This window comes from Catharus ustulatus, chromosome 8 (genome assembly GCF_009819885.2).
Source record: "Catharus ustulatus isolate bCatUst1 chromosome 8, bCatUst1.pri.v2, whole genome shotgun sequence".
NCBI lineage: Eukaryota > Metazoa > Chordata > Aves > Passeriformes > Turdidae > Catharus > Catharus ustulatus.
In genome coordinates, this window is record NC_046228.1 from 23717533 (window position 1) to 23740065 (window position 22533).

Here is a 22533-nt window from a genome sequence, read left to right on the forward strand (position 1 = left end):
TCAAATGGATTGTTTTTCGAGTTCCTTAGAATAAAGTTTACTGAAAGGTTTACCACAGTATTTCTCATTTCAACAGTTTGATTTAAAATGTCTTATATGACAAAATAAAAAAAGGTTTGAAAAAATGAAGGTATTATAATAGAAATAGGGATTATTTTTCTTTGGATAATATTTCCTTTAATTTCCTAGGGTATGCTGGATTGTGTATTTATGTAACCAGGCATTCAATATATTCCAGATCTCATTATTATAACTCTAATGACTTGTCCTGATAATTTGCTGCCAGTATGTAATAGTGCTTATATATAGGGGTGGGTTAGAGCTAATTGCCACACAGTCCTTTTTATTAGGGCTCCGCAGATTAGTAGCCCACCCAAGTTTATGAAAAATATACACAGTTACAAGCATGTTGATCTGATTAAGGCTGAGAACAAGTCCTTCTGAACATAAATACATGTAAATCTGCAAATAAATAAACATTTAGGGAAAAAAAAGACTTTTAAAGGGGTATCTTTCTTTGGTTTCTTGTGTGAAGAGGCAGATGTTTTTCAGTTGATAGTTTAATAGAGTTGCTTGCATTTTAATTTTTTAAATTTAGATTTCTGTTCTGGAAGAAAAAACATCACTGTCCTTGTAACATTGCACAGTGTATCTTCACTTTTGGTTCTTAAAGTATTGTACTTTCTGAACCTCAATTTATTCTTTAAAACATGTTTTGGGTGCTCTTAGTTACAGAATAAAAACCATTTCTTGGCTGAAAAAATGTGAAGAATTGTCCCTTCATTAATTTTCAGCTATTTGGAGCTTTCATTGGTTTCTGTGGGTGCTGATCTGAGCTGTACATTAGGTCTGCCATAGAGGCTGCAAGTTACTGACAAGGTACTAAAGTCAGTTTTGTCAAAAAATGTTAACTGCCACAGCACATGCAAAGTTTGGCTGGACATTAAGCAGTAGTAACTTCCAGAAAGTCTCCTGTGTCAGCTGTGGGAAGGAGCGTCTATTAAATCTGCCTCAGGGTGCCCAGTGCAATTTCTTCTTCTTAAGGATTTAGCTTTGGGGTCTGAAAGTTTCTTGTCTAGCTTCAGAAGCTACAGCAATTAACTATCCTGAGACTGTCTGAAAATTCAGACAAATTCTGCCCCATGATGATCTCACATTGCCAGGCTGTTTTTCTCACCGAGTCCCAGAGTGACAGCAGCCTGTGAAAATAGCTGAGATTTCCATTCTCAAGTGGACCAGAGATTGGACTGTCCAGCACTTAGTTGTTGATTTATACAAGATTATGACTATGAGAATATAGCTAAGGCTAGAAGAGACCAGAAAATCCTGCTGAGACTCAGTGGAGCAGGAGATACAATAAGCCAGGAAAGAAAATATGGCTCTAGCAAAAGGGCCAGTTGTTTCTTACATTGCAGCGTGTTAGTGTCCCTGCAGGCAGGAGGAACTGAGTATATGTACCTGAGGCATTGCATTGATACAAGTAATTTCAGATATTTTAAATATCTAGATTCAGTTGTATAATTATTTGATTTATCTGCACAGATTCTCACCAGAGAAAGTGCCCAGGAAATTGTTGCTGTCAGTAATATTAATCTTATTTGGCTAAATCCTCAGGAACCCTGAACAACTGCATCTTTCCTGGGGAAACACCTGAGTCTGCAGGTGTTCAGCACAGGACGCTTCTGGATAACTTAGATTGCATTCTAGACTTCATGCTTTTATATTGTCAGGATTTGAAAACACAGTTCTCCCCCACATACCATCTTGCATTTGGACAGAATATGGCATACACTGGCACTTAAGTTCTCAGGAAAATAGGCTGCACAAAATAAAACCACTTTCTGGTTACAGAATCACCAGGTATTTTTCATCTCTCTCATCTCTCTATGTAACTGGGTAAGGACTAGATCCTGACACTTCACATCCAGGAATGGCTGTTTTTTGGTTTTTTTTTTCCTTAAGAGGACATTTAAGAGGGTCAGGAGAGCTTTATCTGAGGAAGAAGTAAAATGACATTGAACAGAATTTCTCGATTAGTCATATTAGGTATTTAAATAGAGCCAGCCTGTGTTTTTTATTGCTGTTTTGAGAAGCTGCACTGTGAGGTAGAAGCCAGTTATTGAGCATATGTGCAAACAAAACATATATACAACTTGACTTATTTGTATGGCAGCAGTAGAAAGATTATCATCATAACATCCTTCACAGAATATTTCATATCGGGCAGCCTTCCACAGCTGTAGTTCTCAATCTTTATTAGATCTATTATGCAAACACAGAAGGCTTCTCGAGTCAGCAAAAACTCAGCAAGCTGATATGTGTTGTTCATGCTGCCTTGCAAATCACTTGGCCTAATCACCTAAGAGTTGATTAAAGTGGAGGTTGATTGGTTAATTTGCTCTCAACCTTGGAGAACCCATGAAATTGATTATTACAGTAGTTATTTAAAATATGTGGTGTGTCATTCTTTCTCAGGGTTTAGCTCTATTCTAAAGACAAACATGAATTTACGGATCATTATTTTTAAAAAGCAGAAAAAAGAAAATAAAAAGAGAACAAGAACTTCCCTGCTAGGCATTTGTCTATGTTGCTTTTAAGTAAAAGACATTTTCATTAATATCCCTACTTGTACATTCCATAACAGATTCCTCTGTCTGATTCACAGACATCATGGAAAAAGTAAGCATGAAGGGACTAATGAACAAAAAAACCTGTTCTCTGTCTCTCATATAGTTTAGTTTAGCTTTCTAACATTTTCCCCCTGTAAGAAGTTAAAAGCAACAGACTATTGGGAAAATCTCCCTCACAGTAATAACAAGGATAATCTAGAAAATACCTGATGTTTCAAGGGAAAGGATGAGAAAGCTATTATTTGGGTGGAGTACTGCTAGCCTGGTTCCAATGTTCTAGAAAAAATTTACAGTTCCCAGCCCTGCCCTGGTGATGAAAAGGGAGAAAGGGGCTGAGTATTTCCCCAGCACTGCATTGGAAATATCTGTGAATGCTAACAGGGCTTTGTGGTCTCTCACAATATACAAATGTTTCTCCTAGCCAAAGGTGGGAGTAGCTGTAATGAAAAGAGGTTAATAATGCTTGAAAGACCAAGAATTTTGTAAAGTAAAAATATTTATGGTCCTGAATATTGTTTCATTATTTTGCTGTACATACTTTGAATGAATCAATAAATACTGCTTTAGAAGGCAGCTTTAAAAAACAAAACAAAACAAAACAAACAAACTGATGTATTGAAAGTTTCCCGAGGAAAAAAGCTTTACAATTAGGAACACAGATAAGCTTATGAGCTGGAGATGCATCCTAAAGATCTGTTCTGAGAGATTCTGGAGCACCATTCAGGAAAAGGGTCAAGGTAGAGCTGACATGGATAAGGAAGGTGTTGAAAGCACAGGTTTTGCTGTCACATCTGTTTCTTTCTCTTCTTTGCAGAAAAGGAAATGTTTTGTATAGATATTTGCTCTCCACATGAAAAATTACTCCAGTTTATTCTTGGCCAAGTTGTCTTAGTAGAGCTTAGCAGAATTTGCACTCTCACAGGCAGATTTCAGAATTTATATGGAGTAGGCCTAGTACATAGTACAGATGTCTGATTTTCTCATCTGTGTTTCATCACTTCCTCGCCAGCTTCCACATGACTGGGGCCAGAAGGTTGTGGCCTGCCCCCAGCTCCCCACAGCACTACCTCATGTCTGAATAAAAGTTATTGACTGGGTCATTGCCCTTTCTTCCTTGCTTCCTCACCTGCATGGCTGTGGTCTAGTCACAGCTGGTGGGTTTGGCAGTGGTTTTAGTTTTACCTTTTTTTTTTGCTTTATTAGCTATAAAAATGCAAATCCTCATTTCTGACCACTGGGTGTTCTCTGCTGGCTGCTGCTGCAGTGTCTCCTGCACAGCTTCACTTACCTTCATTGGTTTCCTGGATGCATTTATTGAGGCAACTTTTGTCATCTGGTTGCATTCATTGGAGTTGCTAAAAGCCACAAAATGTAAGAATTGCATGTGTGTGCCTTCTTTATATAGGTGCTGTCTGTATCTTTCTTTCTGCATACAGCTGATTAATTCTTCTGTACAATGCCTTGAGGAATTACTGTGTCAAGTATCACATCTGATAGATCTGGTAAATGCATTTATGAAGACATCTTCAGGCAACGGTATTGTCATACACAACATTTATAGAGGGTATGTCTTGGGTCCTGTCCTTACTGGTAAACAATCATGCCTATGTATTTCCTGGTGACTAATTTCTTCCTGGGAAGAGATGTTTGTGGGAGACTGCCAGCAACTGTTGTGCTAAAATTATACACAAAAAAATGTTTGCATGCTTTACATCTTCTGCTCTTTTCTTTGTCAGACAAGCAGGGTGTTATACAGAGGTGTTTGTTTTTTATTTTCATGAATTATTCAAAAGAATAGTATGAGGGTGGGGGGACAGGACGGTTGCATACAAATCTTTGGTGATTTTAATCATCTTCTTGTAAACACTGCCACCTTCCAAGAGCTGCAAATTCTCAGAATCCTAGTTTTCCAAAGATCCAATCCAAACTGACTAACATGAAAGGAGTGGTGCTTTGCTGCCTATAGCTTTACGCAAATAGAGCAGGACATTTTCATTCTGAACAGGTACCATGTTCACCACTGTATACAGCATTTTCCAGCTGGGGTCCACACTGCCAGCTGATTAGAGGCTTTTCATGCTGCTGAAGGACAGTGAATTGCTGTAGATCAAATACTACCAATAAAGGTGGATGACCTCCACTACTTAGTGGGAGGAATCTGGGAGAGGAAAATCATATATAGTCCATAAACTGCCACATTCAACTGTCAGTGGAAAAAACCAAATGTGTAATTGCATTTCAAATTGATATTTCTAAGCAGGTATATTTAATCACCTAATTTTGCAGATGGTTTTTTTCATAGACTAGAACACATTAGCACAACTCAGATTTTTTATTTATATCCTGTTACCTGAATCTCAATTAATACAGCTAACAGAGTGGGAGGAGAACAGACAGGACTTTAAAACACCTGTATCTTGGCATAGGTGGGGTCTTGTGATTTCTGTATGTGAATTTATTTTCTGTTATCCCATACCAAATAGGGAAACAAGCACCAGTATTTCAAAGTTTTCTGTTAATATCCAATTTGTAGGAATTTCCCAATGGAGTGATGATCTTTTGTGCTGATGATTGAAGCTTGATGAAATGCGTATTTTCTTTGCAAACCTTCATCAGATTCCCTGGAATAATGTAGAGTCTACAGGTTGAAACTGCTTGAGTGCCCAGTTTTGCCCATGTTTGGGCTCTGGAAGCAGGGTTTCTATAAAACCCCTTAGCCTTTTTGAAGCTGTGCAGAGCCTGCAGGGCTCACTGTAGAAGGTGGATTTTGGGGGAATTTTCTAAATCTACTTTTAGAGCCTTCATTCTGTCAAAGCAATATTATCATAACTAAGAAGCAGACCCATAGTGCATGTGTAGTAAGCTAGATAAAGAACAGAAAAAACTAATACCAAAGGGGTAGCACTTTGCTGTGTTTCACTGCTTATCACAGCAGCAGCTTTGCCTACCAAAAATCATGCTGGAGCTACAGGCTCATTAAAAGATTTTCGTAATTGCTGATAGAGATTGGGACCTGATGGTACTAGGCACTGCATTGAGAGCAGCAGAGACACAGATCTCACTTGTAACTTGATAACAATATACAGAAGAAAGTACATAGCCAGCAAGCAGTGCACAAGTTAGGGCAGGCAAATCTCAGGTGAAATCCATGGGCTCAGTTTGGTGTTTGAGAAAGAATAAGACAAATGGAAAGGAAAGTGGATTGAGAGTTTGAAAGGGGAGAAGTTGATTCTAGGTTTTCAGTCACTGAGACAGGAAAGAGAAATACATGGAAAGTAATTCAGTTATGTTTCTTTTCATGCTGTGTGTTCTGTGTTACTGCTTCAGCTTTGGAGCATGTGCACAATTACCATCTGCTCAAGTGCAGGGCCCAGCACTATGGATGATGCTAACTCACTCTCTGCCAATCGTATTAATTAATTAACAAATATCATTCTAATAATTTTCAAAAGGACTGGATTAAATTATCAGAGCAGTCATCACAAAAAAAAAAAAAAAAGGAAGTCATCCTGGTTTATTTTTATTCATGTATTAAACAGAAGGTTGCTTATATAGTTGTTCAGAGTTTTTAAATCACTGATCTTTGTGCCATGCTTTGAGGACAAGATGAATGAATTCTGCTAACAGTTTTTTGGATACTCTATTGCTAAACAGAACCCTAGAGAATGATTAACAGAGGTTCATCTTAAAACCCCAGATCAGAATTACCTTAGCACCAAGACAGAAATTCTTACCTTGGAACTCACAGCTGTTGAAGTGGAATAGCATCCAGATATCATTTAGTTGCTACCACCTTTCTGCTTCATATGGAGAGCACTTGGTCTTGGAGTAACATCCAGGCCCTGTTAGGGCATTTTTTGAGATTTTTAAGCTATAAGTATTAAGAATAAAATTATCTGTCTTCAATCTGTTTAAAGAAAATTAAATGCAGAGCAAGAGCAAGGAGGGAAAAGGTTCAATTTTTCATTAATTCCATGCATTTTTATTATAATTTTATTCACATTATTTAATAACATCTTGAGATATTTGTGTGTTCTGAGATTTTTTAGCTTTGTCCAAAAAAAGTTTATTGAATAGAGTCTGCAGTGAAGAACTGTTTCAATGACATTTTTCAAACACTGATAATTTGTAGCCTATTATCACATTATATAACAACTGGCCAGCTTGTACTGTCTCTAAACTCTCTAATCTGTTTACGTGAAATGCAGACTTATCTCAGTTGGAAATACTATTCTCCACATTTTAAAGAGCCGGTCCCTCTTGGTTACCACCCTTTGAGGTTTTTCTTAATGTATAATATTTTCTCAAATCAATATCCAGAATGAAATTATCCATGATATCACACAGAGAGTAGCTGGTCAAAAATTTTCTGATGTAGTGCATTTTAATATAAGAAAACATCAACTCATTTAAACATTTTGCTGAAGCACACCAATTTTGGTGCTATTTCTTTAAAAGCTGATAAACATACCACTGAAAAGATTTCATTTAGGCTCTTTAAAAAGCACATTTCTCTTTGAAATGAGTGTTTCAATCATTTATGTTTAGACTGAAACACATAATTTTATCAAGTGAAAACAAGAATGAAATTTATCGAGTTTTTCAACACAAGTACTTGCATTCTATTTCTAAAGTCCATTTATGACAACATTTCCTAGGAAATGAAGCACTAATAAATGACTGTAGAAACTCTAAGCAAAAATTGTCATGAAATAGAAAATGCAGATTTCACAGAGTTCTGCTGGAGAATTATGTAGGCCTCGCTGTATGAGGCTCTGTGCTTTGACAGCAATAATCAGCTTCACAGACATGCACCAGAGAACAGCTTCTTGCGGGGCAATTTTGTACAAAGGATGCCTTCTAACAGAGCTTAAGTGAGTAAGAATCAGCATTCTGTCCATTTCCTTTACTGGAAAAATGCAGATCTTGTATTGGAAAGTATAAGAGAAGCATCTTCCATGAAATACATGAAATAAGCCTCGCCTTTCACACTGTGCCAATAAAGGCTGGCAGCACACCTCTGGGAACGGGTGGAGTGCTTAGAGCAGCTCCAGATGAAAACCAGGAGAAATGTCTTGAAAAAGTGAAGGATTAGGCTGTGATGTCTGCAGAGTACTGAGTAAAGACAGTGTTCTGCTATGTAAATGTTATTTTAGAAGAGAAAGGGAATTTGTTACTCAGAGAGTAATTTGTTTTACTATCTGGAATGAGAAGTAATGGCCCTAAATTAAAGCAACAGAGTTTTAGGCTGTAACTATGTTTGCAGGTAATTAGGCACAATAGGAGTTTGGCAGTAGATCTTAACAGTTGGTACTAAAGCCTTTATGTCTACCCTAACTCACTGTGGTGTTTTCCTCCAGACTAAATTTAGTCTGGTCCCCTGGAGTGAACACCCAGCTATCCATGAAGTCTGAAACTGTAGGAAGAATGAAATGGTTCAAACCCACACGTTCCCAAAGGTGTTGGTGCACATTTGATGTGCACCTGTGACAGATCTTTCAGATCAGCTTTCTCCAACTGGATTCTAATTTATGAACACCAAAATACTCTGAGAACAGAAATAATGTGGTGTTGACTTGAAAACTGTGCTGCTGCTATGGTCCAAGCCACTGATGTAAGCAGCACTTTGCTGTACACACAACACAAACTTCCTGCTTGTGCTACAGGCTTTGAATCAATGAAAGACATTGATGATTATAATTCAGATGTAATTGTCAGTTATTACATAAGCATAGCTCCCTTTCCACTTCAGTTTTCTATAGACATGCTTTCTAACCAAGAAGGGGAAACTAGGATTGATAAACACTATAATTGAAACGTGGGAAGGGTCACTGGCCTGACTGAAAAATATCACTCTTGGAGATATGAATAAATTAAACCTTCTGTGGATTTTACAGAACTGATGTGCTGTTCATAATTCTAAGCCAGTTTCATGACATTTTCTTTTCAAAAGCTGTCATTTTAAAAGTTTGGGGATTTTAAACTTTTTTTATTCATAATATAAAAATTGATTTATTTGTTAAAAAAACAAACAAAAACAACCTAACCCAACAATTACAAAAATTTCAGCCTACAGCAAGTATTTCTGTTAGCTCTGTAAAACTATAAAAATGGTCTACTGGTTTCTAAACTCATAATTTAATTGAGTGACATGAACTTTAATTAATTAAATGGTTTCTTCTATTTTTGGCTGAATTAGGATATTAAATCTATTTCCTTTTGCAAGAAAATGAAACCAATTGGGGCACTATAAAACACTAAAATCAATATATTATTATACTCATATTGCTTTTGGGTTTTGGAAAGTTTCCACTTACTATTAAATGCTCAAGGAGTAGATTGATTCAGTCTGATAATAGGTACACTGCAACATGTGAGACATAGCCTGAGGAATATCCTGTGTTTATCCTTGCTGCTCACAACATTATATCATTCTCACCTGTAGGCTGGGAACATCCTCTTGGATTTACATGGTACTTTGTTTTTGAAATGTTAAATCCCACAAATTTTAATAGCATTTATTTCTCAGGCTTTACCATATTCCTTCAATACATTTCTCTGCTTTAACTTCCCCATTCCCCACTCCTACATACCAAGTTGCTTTCCAAATGAAGGTGCCATGCTGAAAAAATTGTTCATAGACTTTAATAAATTAACTATGATTAATTTAACTCTATTAACCATTACTTAATCTCCTTTAATGATATTACGACTATGTATTCATTTTGTATGAAAATTTTCTCAGCTGAGTATATTTGCACTCAAATTAGTTGAGGTCTTCCCAGTGGTGCCAGGACATCTTTTGAAACTGAGGAAATTACTGGTAGTTATTGTGAGATGTGCAGTCCAAAGAAGGAAAGTGCCATTAAGTTTAGTGGGTTGTTTTACTTGTCTTTCCATGCCTTTCCAGAAGCAGGAGGGTAGGCTTTTTGTGTCTCCAGGTTGGTATTGCTTTTATTACTTTCTGGTTTCTGACTTTTGCTATCCATACCTCTTGGATGGGAGCTGCAACTCTGTGTACCAGTTCTCTGCATTCTCCTTTCCATCTGTGTAAAGCACAGAATCATTTTTAATCTCCAGTGGGTTATAGCCATCTGATTCCAAGTTAATGTCTACTTACAATACAAATGTCAGTAATATATGCATCTATGCTGACCTAACATGACCTCACTACAGTCAGAACAGTTTTTAATGGCCAATGGGACCTTCCAGGTTATGTTTCTGGCTGCACTGGTATGTAAAAGAAAGTCCTATCATGATTTTTCATTGCTGTGCAGCTGGTTACATTTTTCTGCAATAAGTGCCATTTGGGGTAAGTATTATCAATTATATGCCCTGAGGCATATGAAAAAGACTTATTTCTCAGTTAACTGTAGATTTTTTTAAAAATTGATTTTTGTAGAGGTCTCTGGAAGTATGAAAGAAATATTACTGACCACATTTCTAGGCACTGGAATAATGATCAAATGTGATCTAGTTAACACATTACAAGATACCAGCCTTGGAAATGTCAGTTTGTGTTAAATACTGGGTTCTCATTTTCCTGCTGTGGGAATGAAACTGAACAGAGGTAGCTTTGTTTTTCAATGCAACTCTCAATTGAGAAAGCTATGTGTCAAACTGGTACAAACCTGGGCTGTAGGTCCTCTTACCCATTTTCCATGATTCTCCCCAAAATCCTCACAAATCACCATAAACCTGATGTCACCACAGCTTTTGAGTAATGGTTGGATTTAGTGATGCAGCTTTTAAAATTTATTTATTACTTAGAGTTTCTCCCCCAAGATAAAGGAAACCAAACTTTGTTCATTACAAGGTATTAAAACTTTTTCTCCGAGTGAAGCAGGTATATGCAAACTTGGAGAGCAAAAAAAGAGAAAATTTCACTTTTAAATTATCTAAGTACTATTCTAAAGTTGAGCTAATTCTTTAAATACTGATGCTGAATTGAAAAAGCTGCATAAGACACAGGTAACAAGCCAGGGGAAAAACAATACATATAAAATTAAATTTTTTAAGAAATTCTCCTAAACTGGTAGCTTGCTCTTTCCAACCAGAGCATGATTTACACTGGTTACGTTCAACCTGTATCCCAGATGACTGACAAGCAGCTGCTATGCAAGGAGCATAAAGAACAGCTAAGCTAGATTTTTATAGTAGTACCATCAAACTAGACTGTCAATAAAATTAATGATCTGGAGCCAGAGATAAAAATAAATTTGGATTTACTTTTGTCACATTGCAAAAACTGTGTCCCCTCTATTCAAGAAAAAAATTAGGTATTCCTTTGATCCACCACTTAAGGCTTACAGTGTTTATAATCATCTATTTCCAGCCTATGTACACCTGGTAAGCAACCAGCTCCCCATCACTTTCTGTCATATCCAATAACACTCATCTCTTTTCAGCTGCCATGGGCAACTTTTGAGGCTCTTTTTGTTGCTGCTTCTTGTCAGAAGTGTAATGGTTCATGCCCAGAGACTGCTTTTCTCCCAGAACACAATGCCTGAAAGTATTAGCACCCAAAGTAGTCCTTGAAGCTTCTGAGTGGACATATTTCTTTTCCTGGGAGTCTTGAGCTTATTTTTGGATTTTTGGTTCAGGTGAAGAGTTCCTTGCATAGACTACTCAATAGAGATTCACCACTTCCAGAGGAACAGCAATAACTCAAATGTATTTGCTCTGTGCACCCACACTTTTCAAAATAAGCTTAAAAGGAAAAAAATATTCCAGCAAGCTGTTTTGTCTATTATATTAGAAAAAAAAAAACTACAGGGGAAAAAAAAAAAGGCAAAAATAGCATAGGTGCCAATTTGACCCCAAATTCTAGCTGTCAGTAAAGATCTCTGACACATCACAGCAATCCAGGCTGACAGAAGGACTGAGGTGCTCTTCATTTCCGGGATGCTGCCTCTCGCAATACACTTTGGTCTTGCCTCTCTATTCATATGAAGAGAGCTTTTACCAGCAGATAGTGGACATGATTTTAAAAGCACATCATGACAACCCTCCATTTCCTTCCTAATTTGTAGGTTCCTATGATACAGCAAATTTAATTGTCTCTTTTGAGACCATGAAAAATGAATGGAATTACTGTTAAGCTTGTATAAGAAGAAAATATTACTTCTGAATATAATGTTTAATTTTTTTGTCACTCATGTTTGCTTTTTGATCAGGAAATCAGAGCAGAGTATCTCTACTCTTCCACTAAAATACTCCTGGGACTCATGTTTTGCAAATCACATTACAAAATTGTTTTTGTAAAGAGCACATATTACCCATTAATAAAGCAGATGTTGGGACTGAGGCACAGGTGCAGCTCTCCTCCTACACACAAACACACAGGCACATGCACACAGACACACACTCTTACTGCATGCTTTCAGTGTTACCATGTCACTGCACATTATCTCTGACTTTGGTTACTCAGTCTGCTGAATTCGTTTCTACTTCAGCTGCTTCACAGGAATGCACCAGACTATGTTAGGAAGGCTGTCATTTATTATCCCATCAAAACAGCCTGGAGTCCCTTCCAGTGCTCCCCAAATATTGGATTAATTGTGAGGATCACCAGCAGTAAGAAGACTGAGCAGACTCAGAAGGTGAGAAATGCACTTACTGATATATCTCAGGCAATTTCACCTGTTCTGTTGCTTTCCATTGGAGAGATTGTAGTTCTTCAGAGACATCAGGGAGATTCCCAGTGCTCAGCACTTCTCAGGGGGTATAACTTGTACCATCTTTACCATTCTCTCAGTTTAAAGATGAAAAGGGATTCAGCTGCCACCCATGAAAGCTGGATTTGGCATTGGGCAAAGGTCAATGCAGAAAACAGCGTTTCATGTCACATCTTCCACATCCTGAGCTGCAAACTGCCCCTTTCAGCAATGCAGTTAAACACGTGCTTATATCCTATCGACTTTCTAGCACTTAAACTTAACAGCTTGGCTGAATTGGGGTAGACTTAAGCAAATGATTAAGTGCTTTTCTGTATCAGTTGTCAATGGAAGGGGAAATATTTGTCTTCGCTGCTTTTAATCTTCAGTCTTACTGTTGAGGAGTTCACACAGCCAGTTCTGGGCCAGGCAAGGTCCCTGTGAAATACTGTATCCTCTTACAGGTGTGTGTATGTTTTTGTCTGCTTAACCAGCATGGGGTATAGTGCACAAGGTGGACTGCTTCTTGTTTTCTTCCTTCTAGCACATTTCTCAGGTCACTTCCATTGAGTTGCTTTTTTATATATTGATTCTGGGGGGAAAAGTATTGACTGCTTGTTTCAATACTGCCCAGCATAGCTAGATGTAGCAATTTAGCTCTGTTAAGGCAGAAATGAGCAAACTCCCACTGAGACAGCCATCCATTGATTAACATCAAATACTCACAGCCTTTAATGTCATTCTGTACCTAGACTCCTATATTATTAGGCAGTGTCTAGTTCAGAAAACACAAGAAAATAAATCCAATCCCATTTTTGCCCCCTCCCAAGAGAAGGAGATTCAGAGGTAAAACACAATGAACCTGAAGCATAAATCTGCAACTTAAGGTTAGATGCACAATATCAGACCACAGTTTTCCAGTGTAGCTGTTGAATTGCTTTTCACAGATCTCTCATTTCTCCATCATCACGCAAATGGATGACTATTGGGTAATATAAATCTGAAGAAAAGCTTCATACTCTCTGCTTTGTCTCGTGGTGAGTACTGCAGTCACAAGAACGTTTCTTTTCATGAGCCTACCACCAGCCTAACTGGAGGGCCTTTAGGAAAGGGCTAACCTTTGATATTTTTTAGAGCAGTAAAAGTCAGTTTGGCTATTCTGATTTGCTCTGAACTAATTTACCAGTCTTAATCAACAGAAAAAGCCACTAATGAACTAGTGTCAGATTTCCTAGCTCTAGAGCAGATATTGCACAGCAGGATTTCTGCTTTTAGTGAAATGTTTCTAAATAACACAGATTTTCATTGTGGCTGAGAGTTGATTTACTTTTTTTCTTTCCTGAATATTTGATTAATTGGCCATTTCCTGAGCAGTGTCTCACTGCTGCCTTTACCAGTGAAAGATGAAGTTTTCCAGAAAAGGTCTATATACATTTGATTATTTTTAGCAAGGATGTCTTGGTAACTTCAAATTTCACATGACTTTGACACAGACAAGTAGCTACAGTTGGCAGTCCATGAGGCTGGGTTGTGTTAACCTTAAAAACTGTGGGAACTCTTCTCATGTGTGTATTTTATTCAACACAATGAATAAAAATATAGACTTGAACACTTTTTTAGAAAGGCTTGGGTTTAGTCCATTCTTTCCCATTGAGGGTAACAAGATTACATTATATAATTACTTCATAGGAATAAACTTCATGGAAACAAAAGAGCTAAATTAAGCTTGCTATGAATTAAAATAGTTTGGAAAATTCTTGAATCTTTTACTACCTAAGGGAGAGGTCTTGGAATAGCCTTGCAGATGGAATGAAACTTATTAGTTGTCTAATAAACCTTATCAGAAGTTGATGCCTTTATAAAAAGGGACGTATAAATGGGTGCTAGTACTCCAGAGAAACGGGATTTGATGGCCTGTTAAGCCTTTTTCATGAACTTCATGTACAGCATACATGGTATTGAAGTGATACTCAGGCAGAGCAGCTTGCAGTCCTTGTTTTCTATAGAAACAGTTAAAATATCAGTAATTTGATTAATAGGTGCTGAGTTGACATTCACTTTGTAGATATACTTATTTCATGTATTTTAATTATACATGAAGTAAGTATATCTACAAAATACCCATTGCATACCTATACTTTCATCTACCAGTCTTGTACATCTCTGCATAAAGGCACAGGAGTTTTGTCTAGATGCAGTAAATGGCAATATCTCAATCTACAGCTTCTTGCTCATACCTGAGAGTAGGTTCTGTAGCTGTGCCAGTGGGAGGAGTGGGCCCAGTGTATAGTGGGCCCAATATATGTAGTGGTTTGTGGCCACCATTTCCGTGTGCCTGTGGCTTCTTATCCAGCCTCCTAATGACCTGGAGAGCCCAAGGGAAAGAACATGGACAGAGATTCCCCTGGACCAGCACTGTGGGAAGTATTTACAGTATGCAGTGCATGGAGGAAAAATGCTCTTGGGGTGTTTGCAGCCAGCCTAAGCACACAGAAGATGTGAGGAGGGCGAGACATTCCTCCTGATGCACTTGAGCCATGACCAAATGAGTAAATGAGACAGCTCTCCTTCACACACCTCAGCTCAGCTACTGGCTCCACAATCCAATTTTGTTTTTCATAACATTAAATAGGCTAGACTGCTTAATTGACATGTAACCCCACGCAGTTAGAAAGTTTAATGGAGCAATGGATCTAGGCAAATTTAGCCCCTAGGTTGCTAATTTGATTCAATATCACTTTGTCATTAACTCCTCTGAGTTTTATGGATTTAAATAGTTTCTTCTCCAAATGTGAGTAGTACAGAGACTTTAGTATTACATATTTGACTAATTTATTAATCAGCACGGCTGGATTTCAGCTAAATATCACCTGAGTGCAAAATAATATAAACCAATTTCTCAGAGAAAGTTAACTTTGTAGGAGAAAAAATATGAGACACTTTCTTTGAGGAAGATTTACAGTGACACAGATTGAAAAGATATTTCCTTAACAGGGTATTTACAGAGAACATCAGCATTTCACACATTTCAGATACCGTGCATGGATTTTGCTGGAGCAGGTCCTGGAAAGAGTTAACATTCCTCCTGACTGGGGAGAAGTCCACAGCTGCATCCCCTAAGCACAGGGATTTCCAGTCTCTGGGCTGACCCAGCTGTCAAGAATTAAGTAGTTTTTCAGCCCTCTGTAAAAGGGAGGTGCTCAGAGGGGTCAATTTGGCTTCTATTAGGGGTTAGATTTTTTGTGAGGGACAGCAGGGGAAAACAAGCATTAAAAGAAAAATACATTCCTTTTCTTGCTTTTTTTTCTCTCATTATTGCCTTCAAACTTTGCAGAAAGTGCTTTCATATTTTCCTTTTGAGCTGCTACACATGGGCAGATAGGGTGTATGTTTGAGTTAGCCTATTAGCACTATTAAAGCAAGGAGCCTCTTTCTCAAGTCTTGCTTCTTTTAGGGAGTAAAGGGTTCCCAGGCAATTGTCCTCTTAAAAGCTGGGGAAGTTAGTCACAAGTTTCCCTTTGATGACCATGATTTGTCATGAATCATTGAGCTAGGTTGTTATAAAATTGAGTGCTCTTTCCATCAAGTAAAGTTGTTGTTGTTCTTCTTCTGTGGGTCGAAAAGGTGTCTGGTGTAATTTTCAAAAACTTGATTAGAGAGAAAGCTGCTCTGTATGCAATGCTCCATTAAAGACTGTAAGTTATCTAAGAAAGTACAAGAAAGACTGAGAAGGGGGAAAGCTTGGTCTTCATTTGAAAGATTAAATCTGATGAATTAAAAGCAGCTCTTGGACTACAAAGAGAGATTGTATAGTCTGTAATGAACTGTAGTAGCAGAGAAGCTTTATCATGATTTGATGAAGGGTATTTTGAAGAACAGCATTAGAAAATAGTCCTGTTAGCTCCTGTTGTTCTCTGGAATTGTTTGGCTGTGGTGTTTGTACATGTTACCTGAACTAATAACTTCGGCTGGCTGAGTCTGGATCAAATGGGCAATTACATAACTCAGTCTTCTAAAAAGTAAGAATTTATTGAGGGCAACAGATTTGTATCAACTCTGTGAGCTTAATTATTTTATATTAAATACGGGGGCACCGTATGCTAGCAATAGTAAGGACACCCTCAAGCAACTCTGTTTACACGACACTTACATCATGTCTTTTTCACCACAGTAAGAATTGCATTTCAAGTGCCTGTTTTGAGAAAAGGTTTCTACTTTGTGGCAAAAAAGATCTCTCCTGCTCCCCTTCTTACTGCTTGATGTATATATTCACATTGTTATTATGGTAGTTTCTAGGTGATTATGGAAAGTTTTTCTTGGATTCAGTCTGTTTTCTGCTTTATCTTGTGCAGCACAGACATCATAATCCCAGAGCTATAACTTCACTTCCTTCTACTGAGTGAATGCTTGACACCAGAAGCCCACTTTGACTGTACAGCAGGCTCAGGAGGAAAACAGCATCTAGCAGAATACTTTTTGCAAACAACATGAATAAGCAGACAAAAGGGTCAAGGGCAGCTATGCTAAGATAAGAAGTTGCTAAACCACTGATGTACAAGAAGTGGCTCCTCCTTGCATAGCCCGGGTGGAGCTATTGATTGAACACTTGCAGTTGCCTGCAACTTTGCTAGCTGGTCCTTGTTCATATCAACATCCCCTTACTGAACCTTGTAAAACAGTATGGAATGGTAATGTTTCCAGAGGACAGAATCCACTTCTGAAAGCCAAGAAGCACTCTGAGAGCTTTTTGTCTCTCTTGCTTATGGTGATTCTATTTTTTATTCTTGCACTTTAGAGACTTATCCTTCTATGCTTTAAGGATACATAAAATAGGTCCTTAATTTTTTTTTTTTAATTTTAAAAATTTCTTTCTAAGGTGTAAAGGGGCCTTTTATTGAAAAGAACACCCCAGAAAGCCACAGGGTCTAGCTTTAGAAGGCCAGACTAGGATTAATCTCATGTGTTACTAGGACATAACAGACACTGATGTGGCAGAACCATTTGAGATAGAAGGGCCAGTAGACTACTGAACTAGTCTTTTTAAATGTTAGGTCTACTAGAGCTGTTAATTACCAGCTTAACCACCACCTTTTGTGGTTTTAATTAGTAAAGAATGACAATTTCTTTCTTCACCACAGGACAATGAAAGATATTTTATAAGGCAAACAGCAGCTGCAGGGTGTGCGCATGGTTATTACAAAATAATCATGCCCACAGGGGTCAGGGAGGCGTTTGGTTCTGCCTCGTGCCTCTTAAGGACCGTAGGGTACAATTGCTGTGTGATGGTAGCTGCCCTGTCATTTTATATTATTTAACAAATTCCACTACATTGTCTTCTAGCTCTGCCTTGAGGTTATTGTGAGGAAACTAAAATATCTGCCATGCTGACTGCATCAGCAGTTCGCCTCCTATTTGAGTTTACTGCGGCTATCAAACACGCGTGGGTCTGTCTGTGATGTGGGGTGGGGGAGAAGCACTACAGAGTTATGCAACTTAATGCCCAGATCCTGTAGAAGGACAGTCCTACATTTCAGGACAGGTCATAGACTAATTTATTACCACCTTAATCTGTCAGTTATCTGATTGCCACAATACCTGTTTTACACAATAAGTGATTACAGTGCTCCCTTCTAGTATTGCTTTGGAATCTCACCTTTTGTTGTTCACAGACCGTTGTGCTTTGCATGTTTCAGCATAGTCAGTTAAATTTTGTTTTGTTTTAATTATAGTTAAGTAATTTTAAGCTTATTTTAACTTGTTCAAGAAAGACTTCCTGTCTTCATTTGAGCCTGTTAAGTGAGTGTTTTTCGGCTATAATAGTTTGTTCCAGAGGTAAATCTTCATCTGCGGTCAGGTTTTTTGACATTTAGCCAGATAAATATTTGATCCTCCATATTCTACCTCACTCTGTAATGCTTTTTCTTTGCTTTTAGAAAGCCCCCCCTTTGCAATGAGTCCACTCTTCAGTCATCTTTTGAAAATTCTAATGATGGAGCCCACTGCTTTCCCTGCTTCCCCAACTTGAATGACTTTGTTGTTCTTTTCATGTCTTTGTCCTTAGACCTATTATTCTCATTACAAGTTAATTATTTCATTTTGATTTTCTAGCATCTGTCAAACACTCTAGGCATTTTCCATAAATTAAATCTGCAAGCTTCAACTGAAAGCTTAATGTAAACAATGCAGAACAATTCCATCAAATAATAATCACTCTCAAAACCACATATCACTGTTTCTTGCCTCAATATATCAGCTACTGTAATGGAACTTAGGTTAATAGCTCTCTACTTGTGGTAAAAATAAAATAAAAAAAGGAAAAATAGCATTAATAAAAGGTCTTCCCTATATTATTCTGAATCTTATGGACTTTTTGAGTTTTCCTATTGACTTCAGCCATTTTTATATTAGACAAAATCCTTACAAACCTATTTGAGAGTAAAATTGCAACTATTAGTAGTGACGTTGAGGGTTTTGTGGAATAATGAGTATTCTGGAAGTTATATCTCATATATATCTGCCCAAGGTGATCAAGTACTGACAAAGCAAATTCCATATTATGTTACAAATTTTCCTTAACTCTATTAAACAGCAATATACTGGCATAATGAATTTAACTAATATCTGCATATTGGTATGTAATTCAGAATTAGAAAATCTGTCTGAATTAAAGTGAGTGCCTAATAAATAGTTTAATCCATTTTCTGTATTGTTGAGTTATTGCAAACCTGTTTTCTGATTATTGAGGTAGGATATGATTAAAGTAGCCAACATTGAAGGGTCTGAATGCTTCTCAAATGTTTGTGATTGTTTTACTCAGAGGAACCAGCAGAACATTAGCCTGGTTTCAGGACTTGATGTGCTTTTACAGAGAAATTACACCATTGGCAGGAACAGAACTTCTGGCTCATCAAATGCACTCTGCTGCTAAAACAGCAGCAGCAGCATAAACCCCCACCAAACTCCATCTTTAAACTAGGTTTTTTTCTGCATTAAATATCTTCACTTCTCTAGTGACTGTCCAAACTTTTCTGTTTAGTTTGCTGCTGTTTCTTCTTTTATCAGCTGTGAACCAGAGCATTGAAAGCTCAGCTCTTTATCAAGTTAATGTCTTTGACAGACCATAATCATAAGGATGTTAATTTTCAAATAAATAAACAATCTCAGCTCTCTTCAACTTCCTGGGGAGGCTATTTTCATGTCACTTCCTAGCCATGCTAAAACCTTTCTACAAACTTTTTGCATGTGATTTAATCTTTCCTGAACATGCAGCAGAACAGAGTAATTTCTACCTACACATTATACTTTGCACAATGCAATTTATACCTCCCCAGTTCTTCTGGAGAGACTAAAGCTAGCATATCCCAGATATATTTACCTTTTTCATAAAAATGCAGCACCAATTAATTCCCAGGTACTGTGAGACCTATTAAAAATATTCAATATCTACTTTTCTTATTCCTGTCCAGAAAATTCCACCTTATAACAGTAATTAATACTAATCCTTAAATATCTGTGCTTGTGACTTGTTTATTTTCACCTGTGAATGGTATGACACCGCTCAGAATATGACCTTGAACTCTCTAACTTGCATTTTGTGCTATGACCACAGGACTCACCCTCCACTTACTGCAATCCAAAAATATTTTGCCTGTGGTCAAGAAAATTTTACGTTTGAAATGACCGCCGGTTAGAAGTACTCCATTTCTTAAATAGTAAAAGTCATCCTGTATTATCATTTTCTGATTGCAAATATGCATTATGTAAACTTATTAGGGAATGGATTTTGCCCCAAAAGAAATGTTCACTGCATAGAAATTACAATGAGCTAAAATAACCCCCAAAGCTAAGTAAGAAAGTAGGTTTTAATTTTTGAAGGATTTATTTTTATGCTGTTTACACTAATATTTAGTCCAGTTTGACTTGATTTGTTACTTTGCAATCGCATTCTGTCACATTTTAATCCATGTTTTACACATTAAAGTAATGAACTTTCAGTGGTACATTATAATAGATCATAGCTATGATCAGAGACTCATTTATGGTACAGAGACTGCCATTAAAATGCAGATTTAAGCACAGAGCTTTTATTTACTTCCTCCAAGCTAAAGTAGTCCTTTAAAAAAAAATACAATGAAAAAGATATTTTTTGCAAAAAATACATTGCTGTTATGTGTCCTCTTTCAAAAAAAAATAGAAAAAGAGAGAAAAAGAGAGGGTATGATGAGAAAACTGCATTCCAAACTTGATCTCAGGCCTACAATACAGATCTACTGACTACCTATTTCTAATATGTGTATTTGTGACTTCTTGTTAAATTGAGATATTTCAAGTCCTACTTCTTTCACTGCTGATTTCCATTGGTTGCTTGCCTTGAACAACCTTTAACTCCCAAAATCTGTTTAATTGTCTTTATGGAAGAGCCTGTGCAGAGATCATCATAAGAGGGAGTTGATCTGTACTGGCTGGTCCAGCATCTGCTAATAAATAAAAAAATATGTTGTGAGAAAGAAGGGAAACTTTGCCTTCTGAACGAAAGTAAAGATACTGAAATATTAGGTGAGAAGAGTCTTGAGAATAAAACTGATGCAAAAGGGTCTGCAGAAATCATGCACTGGCTTTCTTGTAAAGACAACAATAGATTTTAATAATCGTTTCCATCTCTAAGGATTGTGTGTTACTGCTGGCCTTTCTGGGGAAGTCACCTGTCTCTGAAGTGCTGCCATCTGCTTAAGATTGTGCTGTAGCATTAAATAATCAAGTGGAAAGGAAACCAAGTAAAACACCAACTGCATCTGGAACAGGGAGAAAATATGAATTTGTAGAATTAACTAAGGATTGGGAATTCTAGTCCATTTACCATGATATAAAGTTTAACTTATTAAAAATAGAGAAGTTAAAATCTGGAGAAAGATCTCAGCTCTCACGCTACATCAGAGAGTCATAGGGTCCAACTACTGCCCTGTTGCAAATATTGTGTAGAGATTCCCATAGTTCTACTTAATTTTACACCCTTAAGGGTCTTAGTTCCTCTTAGCACAGCACCCTGGGTGCTGAAGGAACAGTACAAACCCCTGTTTTCCTCTGCTGTCTTCCCTGCCACATTTTCAGCCTACATTGTAAGAAACCCTGTGGGGCTTCTTACCTCAAACACAAGAGCATACCAGGTAAATCTCCTATTTCACTACAAAGGGAAACAGAGGTCTTGTAATTAGGGCATTGAATGAGACTCAGGAGTCTGGCCTCAATTGGTGTATGACCTTGGCAAGTCCTTTAGTCTCTCCCTGCCTTTGTTTCTAAACTGTAGGGTCTGGTATTCCCTATCCATTCCCAGGAATTTGAAGCATAGTGGCAGGGCATGACTATCACTGAAGAGTAAAATACTATGGTCCAAAGCGTTTGACTGATTATTTAACATGTACCACTGTACCCTGAACACTGAAGATGATAAAAATGAAAACTTTAACTCTGAAAATTTTGCTCTTATGTTAGGAAAGTTATTTGTTTGCTTGCGGTAATGCAATTCTTTCTCCACTGAGTATTTTCCAAGGCAGAACTTCCATTTCCTTGGGCTGGTCTGCAGTAGAAAGGATTGCTATTAGTCTGACAGTTTGTTTCCAACTGCTGCAAGCATGTCATTAAAAGCATCTTCCTAAACCACACATCAGTTTTCTTGACATCTGTCATACAGCTTAGATCATCATTTTGCTGTCTTATGAGAAGGAGTCATACTGTAAAAATTCTTTCATTACTTTCGGTTTCATGTCAAAAAGAATCATATAGTTATTTTTGGCGTGTCCAGCTTTACCTACCAATGGTAGCCACAGATCGAGAAACACACACACTGATAATCCTTTCTCCACATCATTTTTCTGGTTACTGACAAGCTTCAGAAAGTCAGATATAGGCTTTGCATGAAATCAGCTGTGCATAATGCTAACAGACTGCTGGACAATCCAGTAAGGAGGCCAGTTAGCTCTTACCACTCTCCTTCTGTTCTTTGTTCCCACTGATAGACGGGAATGTTCTCTTGAAATGTTCATAGCTGGGCTCTTCAGACTGCTGCTATTTATCCTTTATCCTTTTTCTCTTCTGGTCTTTTTCTTGCAAACTGTCCAGTTAAGTAATTAATTGCACTATTCTCATTGGTTGCCCTCACCTCTGAGGCTGTTTCTATATTGTAAATAGCTGTGTGTCTTCCACGTTTACATGTGCTCTTTCATGTTATCAACTGAAATCTGGCATCACGC